The sequence below is a fragment of the Orcinus orca genome, chromosome 2, assembly GCF_937001465.1.
Source record: "Orcinus orca chromosome 2, mOrcOrc1.1, whole genome shotgun sequence".
NCBI lineage: Eukaryota > Metazoa > Chordata > Mammalia > Artiodactyla > Delphinidae > Orcinus > Orcinus orca.
Window position 1 is genome coordinate 175186270 of NC_064560.1, and position 10660 is coordinate 175196929.

A 10660-nucleotide genomic window follows, 5' to 3' on the forward strand; every position below is an offset into this window, starting at 1 on the left:
GTAATGTCTCCTCTTTCATTTCTGATTTTATTTACTTTGTCCTCTCTCTTTGTTTCTGGGTAAGTCTAGCTAAGGGTTTGTCAATTTTATTTAACTTTTCAAAGAAACAGTGCTTGGTTTCATTGATCTTTTATTTTGTCTCTTTAATCTTTATTTATTTCTGCTCTGATCTTTGTTATTTCCTTCCCTCTACTAACTTTGGACTTCATTTGTTCTTCTTTTTCTCGTTCCTTGAGGTATAAAGTTAGGTTGTTTATTTGAGATTTTTTTTTGTTTCTTGAGGTAAGCATTCATTTCTATGGACCTCCCTCTTAGAACTGCTTTTGCTGCATCCCATAAGTTTTGGTATGTTGTATTTCCATTTTTTCATTTGCCTCAAAACGTATTTTTTAATTTCTTTTTTGATTTCTTCATTGACCCATTAGATGTCCAGAACATGTTTAATCTCCACATATTGGTGAACTTTCTAGTTTTCTTCTTGTAATTGATTTCTAGTTTCATAACATTGTGGTCAGAAAAGATGCTTGATGTGATGTCAATCTTCTTAAATTTGTTAAGACTTTTTGCTGGCCTAATATGAACTATCCTGGAGAATGTTCCATGTATACTTGAGAAGAATAGGTATTCTGTTGCTTTTGGGTAGAATATTCTGTATATATCTATTAAGGCCATCTGATTTAATGTCATTGGGGCTGATGCTTCCTTATTGATTTTCCATCTGGACAATCTATCCATTGATGTAAGTGGGTATTAAAGTCCCCTACTATTATTGTATTGCTGTCTATTTCTCCCTTTAGGTCTGCTAATATTTGCTTTATATATTTAGGTACTCCTAAATATAAATACATAAACATAATATAAAAATATATAACCATTTTAAGTGTATGATTTAGTAGTGTTAAGTACATTCACATTGTTCTACAACCAATCTCCAGAACCCTTTTTATCTCCCTGAACTGAATCTCTGAAAATCTGACTACTCTAGGTACATCATATGAGTAAAATCATGCAGCATTTGTCTTTTTGTGACTGGTTTATTTCACTTAGCCTAATGTTCCCAAGGTTCATCCATGTTATATATTTTGTGTTTTTAAGTCCAGCTTTACTAGTTGTTCTCGGAAGCTGGGTTGGCCAGATACAAGCTAGTTGTCCAAAGCTAGAAGCAGTGCAGCCCCATGGCCATGAGGCATGGGGCCAGCTCCCCCACTGCAGCCACCATCACCTGTAGGAGGCTAGTGTGAGAGACTCCCTCCCACTCAGTACCTCATTTGTGAGGAGTAGCTCCAAGAACACCAGGCTGGTGAACTCAGATGGTTGCAGTGTGGGCTCATGAGGTCAAGTCCATGCATTTGCTGTCTCCAAGGACAGTGTTGTACACTGATGGAGAACATGAGTTCTGGGGTCAGGCAACCTGGGTGTGAATCCTGGTACTGTTACTTACTATCTACTTGTTCATTTATAAAGGGGAGATGATGACAGGGTTGATGTGGGGATTCGATGAGATGGCCTCTCTAAAGTGCATAGCCAGACCTGGCACAGAGGAATGGCTTGGCGGAAGCTTGAAATGACTGATTTGATCAGCAGCCCATGGGTTAAAACCTCATCTCCATGGCTTCTGATACTGTCCAGCTGGACAGTAGATAAGGAAAATGTAGTTGATCCCAGGGTAGTTTCGTTATTTTCAATTTTTGTGTATTTGTAAAGAATAGAACACTTTGGGCAAATCCTTTTGTGTAGCCCCAATACTAGGATGTCCCCTTGCAGCTCTGTGGGTCCTCTCTGAGCTTTATTTATGTGTAGAACCCTATTTATCCTGCATACCTGTGGTTTTGGGCCATCCCTGAGAGCACGGCAGTTCCTCTTCCTGCTTTTTGCTACATTAGCTACATGGATCCCATCAGAGGGTTCCCGTTTCAACTCCAGCTTTACGCATGTGACCCTGGATAGGTGTGTATACCCCCTTGGATGTGGGAAGCGGTACTCTTGGGTGTGAGGTCTGGGGGAGACTGAGCTCCTTCTGTGTGGCGTATCCCTGAGTGTGTGAATGTAACTCTGAGCTGAGCCTGGGCCCGGACCCATTCCCAGCCTGCCCCCAGAAGCCCCCACTGCGTTGTCCTGCCAGTAATTACAGCAGATAAACTGCTCCAGTTGAGGGCTGCTGTCCCCGGCTAGCTGCCAGCCGTGCGGCCCCAGGCTGCGCTGTGGGAGTCCATTCATTTTAATAAGAGGTACACCCTGTGTTATTAAGAAGAGTGTTTATTACTGTCGCCATGCACTGACAGCAGCTTCCATCATCGTTAAAGAGCAGATGGGGGGAGGGTAGGGGGGCTGTGCACTGCAGCTCTTCCGAGGCACCGGCCCAGCTGGTGAGGCTAGGGAGGGAGGATCCCTCTCTCTCCTCTCTTGCCCCAGGACAGCATGGCAGCCCCTTTTCTAGAAAGAATGAAGCCATTCAGCTGAGTCTGACCCTGCTTGGGGTATGGGTCGGGGCTGGCGGAGGGAGGATGGAGGGAATGCTGCTCACTCCAGGTGCTGCCCTAGAGAGGAAAGGGGAACCTGGGTTTGGGTTTCTCTCGAGGGCCAGGCAGGGCGACCCGTTGGCCCACCTGCCAGACTCCTGGCTTTGCCGGGAATGCCCCACCCAGAGCTTTTTTCAGTCATTGAGTAAATGAAGCCTCGCCGACTCCCTTACCCTTCCTGTCATCTTTCAGGATGTTTGGATGTGGACAAGTGTCGGGCACAATGATGAGAAGTGTGATGAAATAGGAGGAACAGAGCTTCCTAAACTTTCTCGGTTCATGGCACTCTTACTGTCTCAATACTTTTTCACAATACCCCTTGGTCAAAGGAAATACCTAAAACTTCTGTTTCTTAAGTAGTTAGGTCTAAACAACTTAAGTATTTGTGTTTTCACAACTGATTAGCCATTTAAAAAAAAAAACAGTACATGTAAATGTAAATTTAAAAGGTTTTATTTCATTGTTAACTGCAATTACATCCAATGGGACGTGTGTGCCTCTTGGACACTGCACGTCTTCTCAGACTTTGTAATAAGATGGACCACCCCCACCCCCCTCATTCGGTTCCGCTTTGATTTTTATCACAGCAACCACTGAAAATACAGCTTCTCAAAGATATGCTGCCATTGCAAAGAACGTAGAGTGATCTAATGTTGAAACGATGAACTACGTCCGCCTGGTAATTCACACGGTGTCTGACAGATGTCAAGCATTTCCTCAACACTGGCAGATGTTGAGTGCTTGTTTGGAAAGTTGAAAACATCCTACTGTGCCCCTGTGCATGTGCTTCAGTGCCCAGGAGCACCTTGGTCCACAGTTTGGAAACCAGGGTGGTAGAAGACCTGGGTTCAAGTCCCAATTTGTTTGTTTGCTTGTTTACATATCTATTTATTTAGCAAACAGTTTCATAGTACTGACTCTGTACCAGGCCCGGTTCTAAGAACTTTGTAAGTATTAAGTCATTTAATCATCCTAACAACCTTATGGGATAGATAGTATTCTGTGATGGTTCATTTTATATATCAGCTTGGTGAGGCTGTAGTGCCCAGTTGTTTGGTTAAGCACCAGTGTAGATGTTGCTGTGAAGGTATTTTTTTAGATACGATCAACATTTAAATCAGGAGACCTTGAGTAAAGCAGATTACCCTCTATAATGTGGGTGGGCCCCCATCTAATCAGTTGAAGGCCTTAAGACTGAGGGTTCTTGAAGAAGAAATTTTCAGGACAGCCACGTAGAAATCCTTCCTGAGTCTCCAGCCTGCTGCCCTTAAGAGTTGGAATTCAAGACTGCAATATCAACTCTTACCTGAATTTCTATGCTGCTGGCCTGCCCTACAGATTTCAGACTTGCCAGCTGTCACAATTACATGACCCTTAAAATCTCTCTCTCTCTCTCTCTGAGAGAGAGCCTAGCTTTCACTAAAACATACCATTATCCTCATGTATGGATAAAGACACTGTTCAGCTACTAACTAGTTACTAACTGGCAATGTGGCCTTGGGCAAATCTTTTTCTCTTTGGGCCTCTGTGTTATCATAGCCAAGTGAGGGAGTTGGACAAGATGAATTGAAGGTTACTTCTAGTGCTAACATCTGGGCTGGGGGCGTGAGTGGACAAATAGGACTACCATCTTGCCAAGGATGTCGTGGTAGACCTTTTTTGTTGGCTACCCAGCAGCCTTTCCTAACCCACTTATCCCTTCCCACCACTCACTGTACAATATAGATACTCTTGTTCCTAGCCTCACTTGTAGATAGGGGTAGCCATGTGACTAATGATGTACAAGGGAGAAGTGCACTGGGGACTTGTAGAAAATATATTTTGTTACCCCATAGGAAAAGGAAGAGAATTCACTGGTGCTGACCTTTCCACTTTCTTTGTGCCTCTTAGAAGGCCGTGACGTCTAGAGCTGCAGCAGCAATCTTGTAACTATGAGGCACAAACCAACAGATAAGGATGGCAGAACAGAAACAAAAAGAAGCTGGGTTCTTAATATATGGTTAAGCTGCTAAACCAATGCCAAGACCTGCCACCTCCGGACTTCTTGGTATGCAGGCTATACCAATCCTTATGGTTAAGCCATGGTGACTGTGAGTTCTGTTACTTGCAGGTCATAGCATCTTTAACTGATACAAGTGCCTTCTTTATTGCTTAGCTTGGTTCAGAGAGTGATCAAGGGAAGGGTCCTGACTTTGGGGACTATTGTTTTGGGCCTCAAGGAAACTGATTTTACTCTTTTTCATTGAGTATAACTTTGACTCCAGGAACAGAGACACTAATACCATGTTGTCCCAAATTTCCAATAGGCGGCCCCACATATTCTTGATCAGAAAGATTGATAGTCGCCAGTTTTAGAAGAGGGTGCTTATCGAGTAGATGGATTTGGAGCTCATTGAAAGGAATGTGGATCACAAGGGACCAGCATTGTTCACACCAGCCAAAGCTCACTTTCTGTGTTTTATAATATTGATGAGGGGAAAGCCAGAGATATCCATTCTTGTATGTCAAGGCATTTGATAAAACCTATCACAAGAGACTTGGGTCTGGTACAGAAAATGGGGGTTGAATGATAGCACAGTTCTAGTTCATCTCTCTTGATTAATAAAGTCCCAGCTGTCTGTTTAGCAAACACTTTCGTATTACTTACCACGTGCTAGGCCCTGTTCTAAGAGCTTTACAAATATTAGCTCATTTAATCATCATGACAATCTTATGAGATCGGTGCTATTATTATTCTCACTAAAGAGATCTGATCATTGAATTGATGTCAGACTGGATGGAGTCTCTAGTGGCAGGCCACAGGGCTCTTCTCTTAATCCTGTCCTGTTAAGCCTTTTTTGAAATCAAGGACTTGGATAGAAAACACATGGACACAGCTTAGGACTGCCAGAGCTAACGTATGTTAGATGATTCCAGTGGGCTGCAATGATGGGACTGGAATTATTAAGCTTGGTTGAATAGGACTACACCTTTGTATTTAAAAAAAAACCCATTCTACTAACACAGAGGTGGATATTGGTGGCTAAGTGGCAGTACATGTGACAGGAGACTGGGGCATGTTAGTTGCCTGCAGGCTCAGGGGACTAGAACTTCAGTGTGGTCACATAATAGCAAATGGGACACTTCATGTGTGATGAAAGTAGGGTGTCCAGGAGTTGGGTGGGGTGGACCTGGGACCTACTTTTCACAGTTGACACCACATATGGGAGATTAGGTTCTACTCTCTGAACTATACCCTTCAAAGAAAAGAAACACACACAATGCAGACAGAGAGAGTGACCAGGATGGGATAGACCTTGAAACCATGACTACTACAGTGAGCAGTGGTGGTTTGGCCCAATCTCCATCCTGCCTGTTCTGGAAAGTGCTCCATGATTTTCCCTAGGGGACTCACCCCACCTCACTGGCCATGTCATATAGGTGAGGCCAACCCCTGGAGGTGGCTTTATGACTCAGGCTTGACCATTCAGAGATGTGCATCTTTCTGGACACAGAGACTGGTTCCGGGGTGGACATGTGACCCAAGCTCAGCCAAAGACAGTCCTACCCGTGACATTTTCTGGAATTATTGGGAAAGAGGAAGTCTTATTCTGTCGCATTTGATGAGCTGGTGGGATTTAGGCTGAGTCTGCCAAGGGCTGCTGCATCAGGAGCTCCTGCCTGAGACCGATGTCAGTGCAGAGGAAGGCAGAGACAAGAAATGGGGACATGCTCCTCAAAACATTGTTTGAACCCTTGGGTCCCATAGTGGCTAACCCGGGATCTTGCCAGTTTCACATGTCAATAAATTCCCTTCGGGGTCAGATTTTGTCCCGTGTCATCCTGACTGACACAGCAACTGAGCCTGTTGAGCCTGACAGAGGTCTCCAAATTCTTCGAGGGGACGAGCTTCTTCTACGTGGATCCTGACAGGAGCAGAAGAGCCAATAGTGGTGGTAAGAAGACCTCACAGGTTTGGGCTCCAGGAAGATGAGGAAGAATTTTCTAAGGGCAAGTGCTGCCTGAGGATGGAATGAACCATCCCCCTGAGGTGGTGAGTTCCTTGGCCACAGAAGGTGCCAGCAGGGGACCATCTATGTTGGGGTTATCATGAAGGCTCTTTTTGTGAACGGCAGAGGATTGGACCAAATAGCTCTTGAACTCTGAGATATGATGATTCAACTATAAATGTGTATGGTTGGGTGTGGTGGAGGCAACAATTCAGTAGAATTATGGTCTGGTGGAAAGAGACATCTGCAATCAGATGGGTCCTCCCTCCTCCCAGAGGAGGACGCTGGGTCCTCCTCTCTCTTTCACTGATCAGTTGAGTGGCCCAAAGCAAGCCAGTTACCCCTCTTACTCATGTTCTCTATCTGTCCAAATGGGTATGGTGCTATCTGCTGTCTGAGGCTCAGGTGAAGTAAAAGCTATAAAGGCTTTGAGGAAGTTAATGCACTGTCCGGATAGATGTGGGAGGTGAGATGGAAAGGGGCCACAAGCAGGATGGAGGGTCTGAGTGGGACAACCTGGATCCAGGCCTGGGCTGCAGGGGCTTCCTTGGGGGTCATGCTCCCTATGGGGAAGAGGCAGGTGACATAAATGACTGGAACTGGGATGGAGTAAGATGGCAGGTGCCTGTGGAGTGTGGACTGAAGTGAGCCTACCCTGTCTGAAGAATTGCAAATTCTAATTTGATAAAATAACTACAGACCAAATAAAAGACATCCGTGGGCCGTGTTTGGCTTATGGGCCCCAGTTTGCAGCCCTGCAGCTAAATGAACAGGTAAAGAAGGACTTGGGAGGCAGCTAGTCTTATGAATGAGCGTGTTTCAGAATTATCAACTCATCCGCACTACAGGGTCCACCCATGGAAGGGGGACATTCCTGCCCGGCTCAGGGTTCCAGGCCATCAGATGCCCATTCCTTCTCAGATGCTTTAGTGGGGACAGATCCCCTCATGCTAATTAGTGAAGCTTGGAAAGGCCCTGATGATTCCTGCATACAACCTGTGAAGTCATCCCCTCGATGTTCTCTGTGCAGGGGACTTCTCACCAGGTAGGGGGCACCACTCCAGGCTCTCTCTAGAAACTGGGGAGAGCTCTAGGCCTAGTGATGCTCCTGCCCTGTCCCCTGCCTGGAAGAAGCTCCTGACCAAGTTGCTCAAGGAGCCCCACCCAAGGAGGGGCTGGGCCAGGGGTTACTCGGCTTGAGGCTGGTTCTCCTTCCTCCCCTCTGCTCAGGGATGCAATAAGCCAGCCTAGGAGCCAGCTGCCCTTGCCTGTCCTGCCTTCTCTGGGGACTTCGGGGTAGACGTGACATTGGGGCTCATGTAGAGGCTGCTGGCTTTGGCAAGGTTGACTGGGACCCACATGTCAGCCTGGGCCACATTCTTATCACCGTAACTCTGTGCCAAATAACAAGACCACGGGAATCTGCTAGCGCACTCCATTACTCTCTTTTATTCACCCGGGAGATTTATGTGGCCTATCTCCCTTCCCTTTGTCCACCTGCGAGGCCCTATAAGTCATGTCCCCGGGCTGACAGGTCACAGGGTCTGTGCTGCTGCTCTGTCAGAGTGAGTGATGCTGGGGGGTGATTAAAAAAGAGGAAGGGTGAAAGGTCAGCAGCAGACGGCATGATGGGAGTTGGGGATGTAATTATCACTCCCGTGACATACTGCTGGGTTGTTCTCCCCTTTCTTGTAGTAGACATACACACTTGGGTGCAGCTCAGAGAGGGAGAGGGTGTGATGCTAAGAGATGCCGGGAGGGCCTGCTAGAAGGGGCCGTGTGTAGCAGGCCTCACAGGTGCGCTTAGAGCACTAGGGATGGAGGAGCATCAGTGGGTCCCCCAGACAGCAGCCCCCTCCCAGCAGTGAGGTAGTTCCGCAAGTCCGCAGCGCAAAGCCTGGGGCAGAAGAAGCAGTACTTGCCATTGTGATTGTGATTGCTGTTAGCTCTGAAGGACATGATTAAGGAAAGGCACCTGCAGAGCAAGCGAAGAAGGTAACTGAAAAGAAAACTCCCCCAGGTGGCCTGGACTGAGGGGTCTCTAATTTTCTGGACAGCTTGGCAGTTCCCCCTGGCATATAGTCAGTCAGGGGCACAAAGGAACACGGGTGACCAGGAGATGTCAAGCCCCCACCTGCTCAGGAACCTCTCCCCGACCCCCTTGCTGCAACGTCTGGAAGTTTCACCAAGGGAGCTGCTCCGGAAGACCACTGCGGCCTGGGAGGTGGGAGGGCCAGGCCCAGGACTGGCCGGGGCTTATTCGCACGCTGCCTGCGGGGTGAGCACAGGTCAGTAGGGCCAGTCAGTCCTGATGGTGAGTTTTAATGGGAGTTGGAAAGGGTTATTCTGGAGGGTGGGTTTGGGAGGGTCCTGGGGAGACCAGGCCTTACCCATAGACTGGGTACTGGGCGGAGGCTGTGGAAGGCTTCAGAGACAACCCTCAGCTGAACAGCGGCGTCACCCAGGCTCGGCCACTCCCTAAATGCAGGACAGTCACGGCTTCCAGATGGTGCCTTGCTGGGTGGGGTGCTGTGCCTCTCTGATTCACACTCTGGTGTGCTTCCCTCTCCCACTGAACCTGAGCCGGCCCACGACTTGTGGCCAAAAGGAGGTTGTGCAAGTTCTAGGCCCAGGACTGAAGAGGCCTTATGGCTTCCACTTTCATCTGTTGGAGTTCTGAGCCACAGTGTAAAAAAGTCTGGGTCATCCTGTTAGAAAAATCACACGCAGGGAAAGGCCTAGAGGATGAAAGGCCAGGAGGAGAAGAAGTTGCAGTGTTCAGCCATACCCACTGAGGGGCCAGGCGTGAGAGGGAGGCCGTTTTTTACATTTCAGCCCAAATTGCAGCCATGGACCAAGCCCAGGCTGGGATGCCCTGGGCAAGGCTGGGGTGTTCTCTGACATGGTGGCCGCTTCCTCAATTCCTCTGGGGTTTTTCCTCCACTTTTCACAGCTACTCCAAGAAGTGGAATCTGCCTCTTTTCCTTTTGCAACATTGACATATAGCACAGTGGTTAAGTGGTGCTGGAAACCTGGGCTCAGATCCTAGCTCTGCCTGTAATAGCAGAACTATGTGACCTTGGACAAATTTCTCAACTTCTCTTTGCCCTTAAAACAGGATTAACAATCGCGTTGCCTCATTAAAACTGATGCGAGACCCAAATGAGTCAATATATATAAAGAACGTAGACTCTGGCATGTATTTTTAATTATCTAATGAACTCTAATAGAGCATTATGGGCTGGCACATTAAGAACTTGATAAATATTAACTCATTTAATTCTTCCTACAACCTTGTAAGGTGGGTACCGTTATTTTTCCTATTTAACAGATGGGAGACCCAAGACCCAGAAAGGCTAAGTGACTCACTCAGGATCACACAGCTAGCATGTGGCAGGGCCAGGATTCAAACCCAGGTATGTCTGCTTCCCAGATATGAATTTAACATCTACATAGGGGTGTGCTTAGTAAATGTCAGCTATTATAATTTTACTCAGTTTCCCTGAATATACTCTGGGGGTTCCTCTATCTCTGTCTCTACTTTTCTTCCACAGAAATTATACTAGGGACCCCTTTGGTATAAGTAATCACATGAAGAGAGAAAGAAAAATTAAAGCAGGTACCATTTCCCACCCTTCAAATAGGTAAATATTTAAAAGTGTAGTAATATCAAGTATTATCAAGAATGTGGGGAAATGGGTATTTTCGTATACTGCTGGTGGGAGGGTAAATTGTAAAGCCTCTTTGAAAGGATTGTTTGGAAGAGACAATTAAAACCATGCATTCTGGGCTTCCCTGGTGGCGCAGTGGTTGGGGGTCCGCCTGCCGATGCAGGGGACGTGGGTTCGTGCCCCGGTCCGGGAGGATCCCACATGCCGCGGAGCGGCTGGGCCCGTGGGCCATGGCCGCTGGGCCTGCATGTCCGGAGGCTGTGCTCCGCAACGGGAGAGGCCACAGTGGTGAGGGGCCTGCGTACCACAGGGGAAAAAAACATGCATTCCTTACGATCCACAATGCCACTTCTTGGTGTCTATTTTAGAAAAACATGTGCACAAGGTGACATGGGCATGCTGTCCAGTGCTGCACTATGGTAGTGACAAACCAGGAACAACCTAAGTGTCCATCAACAGGGGATCTCTACACAAAGAACAG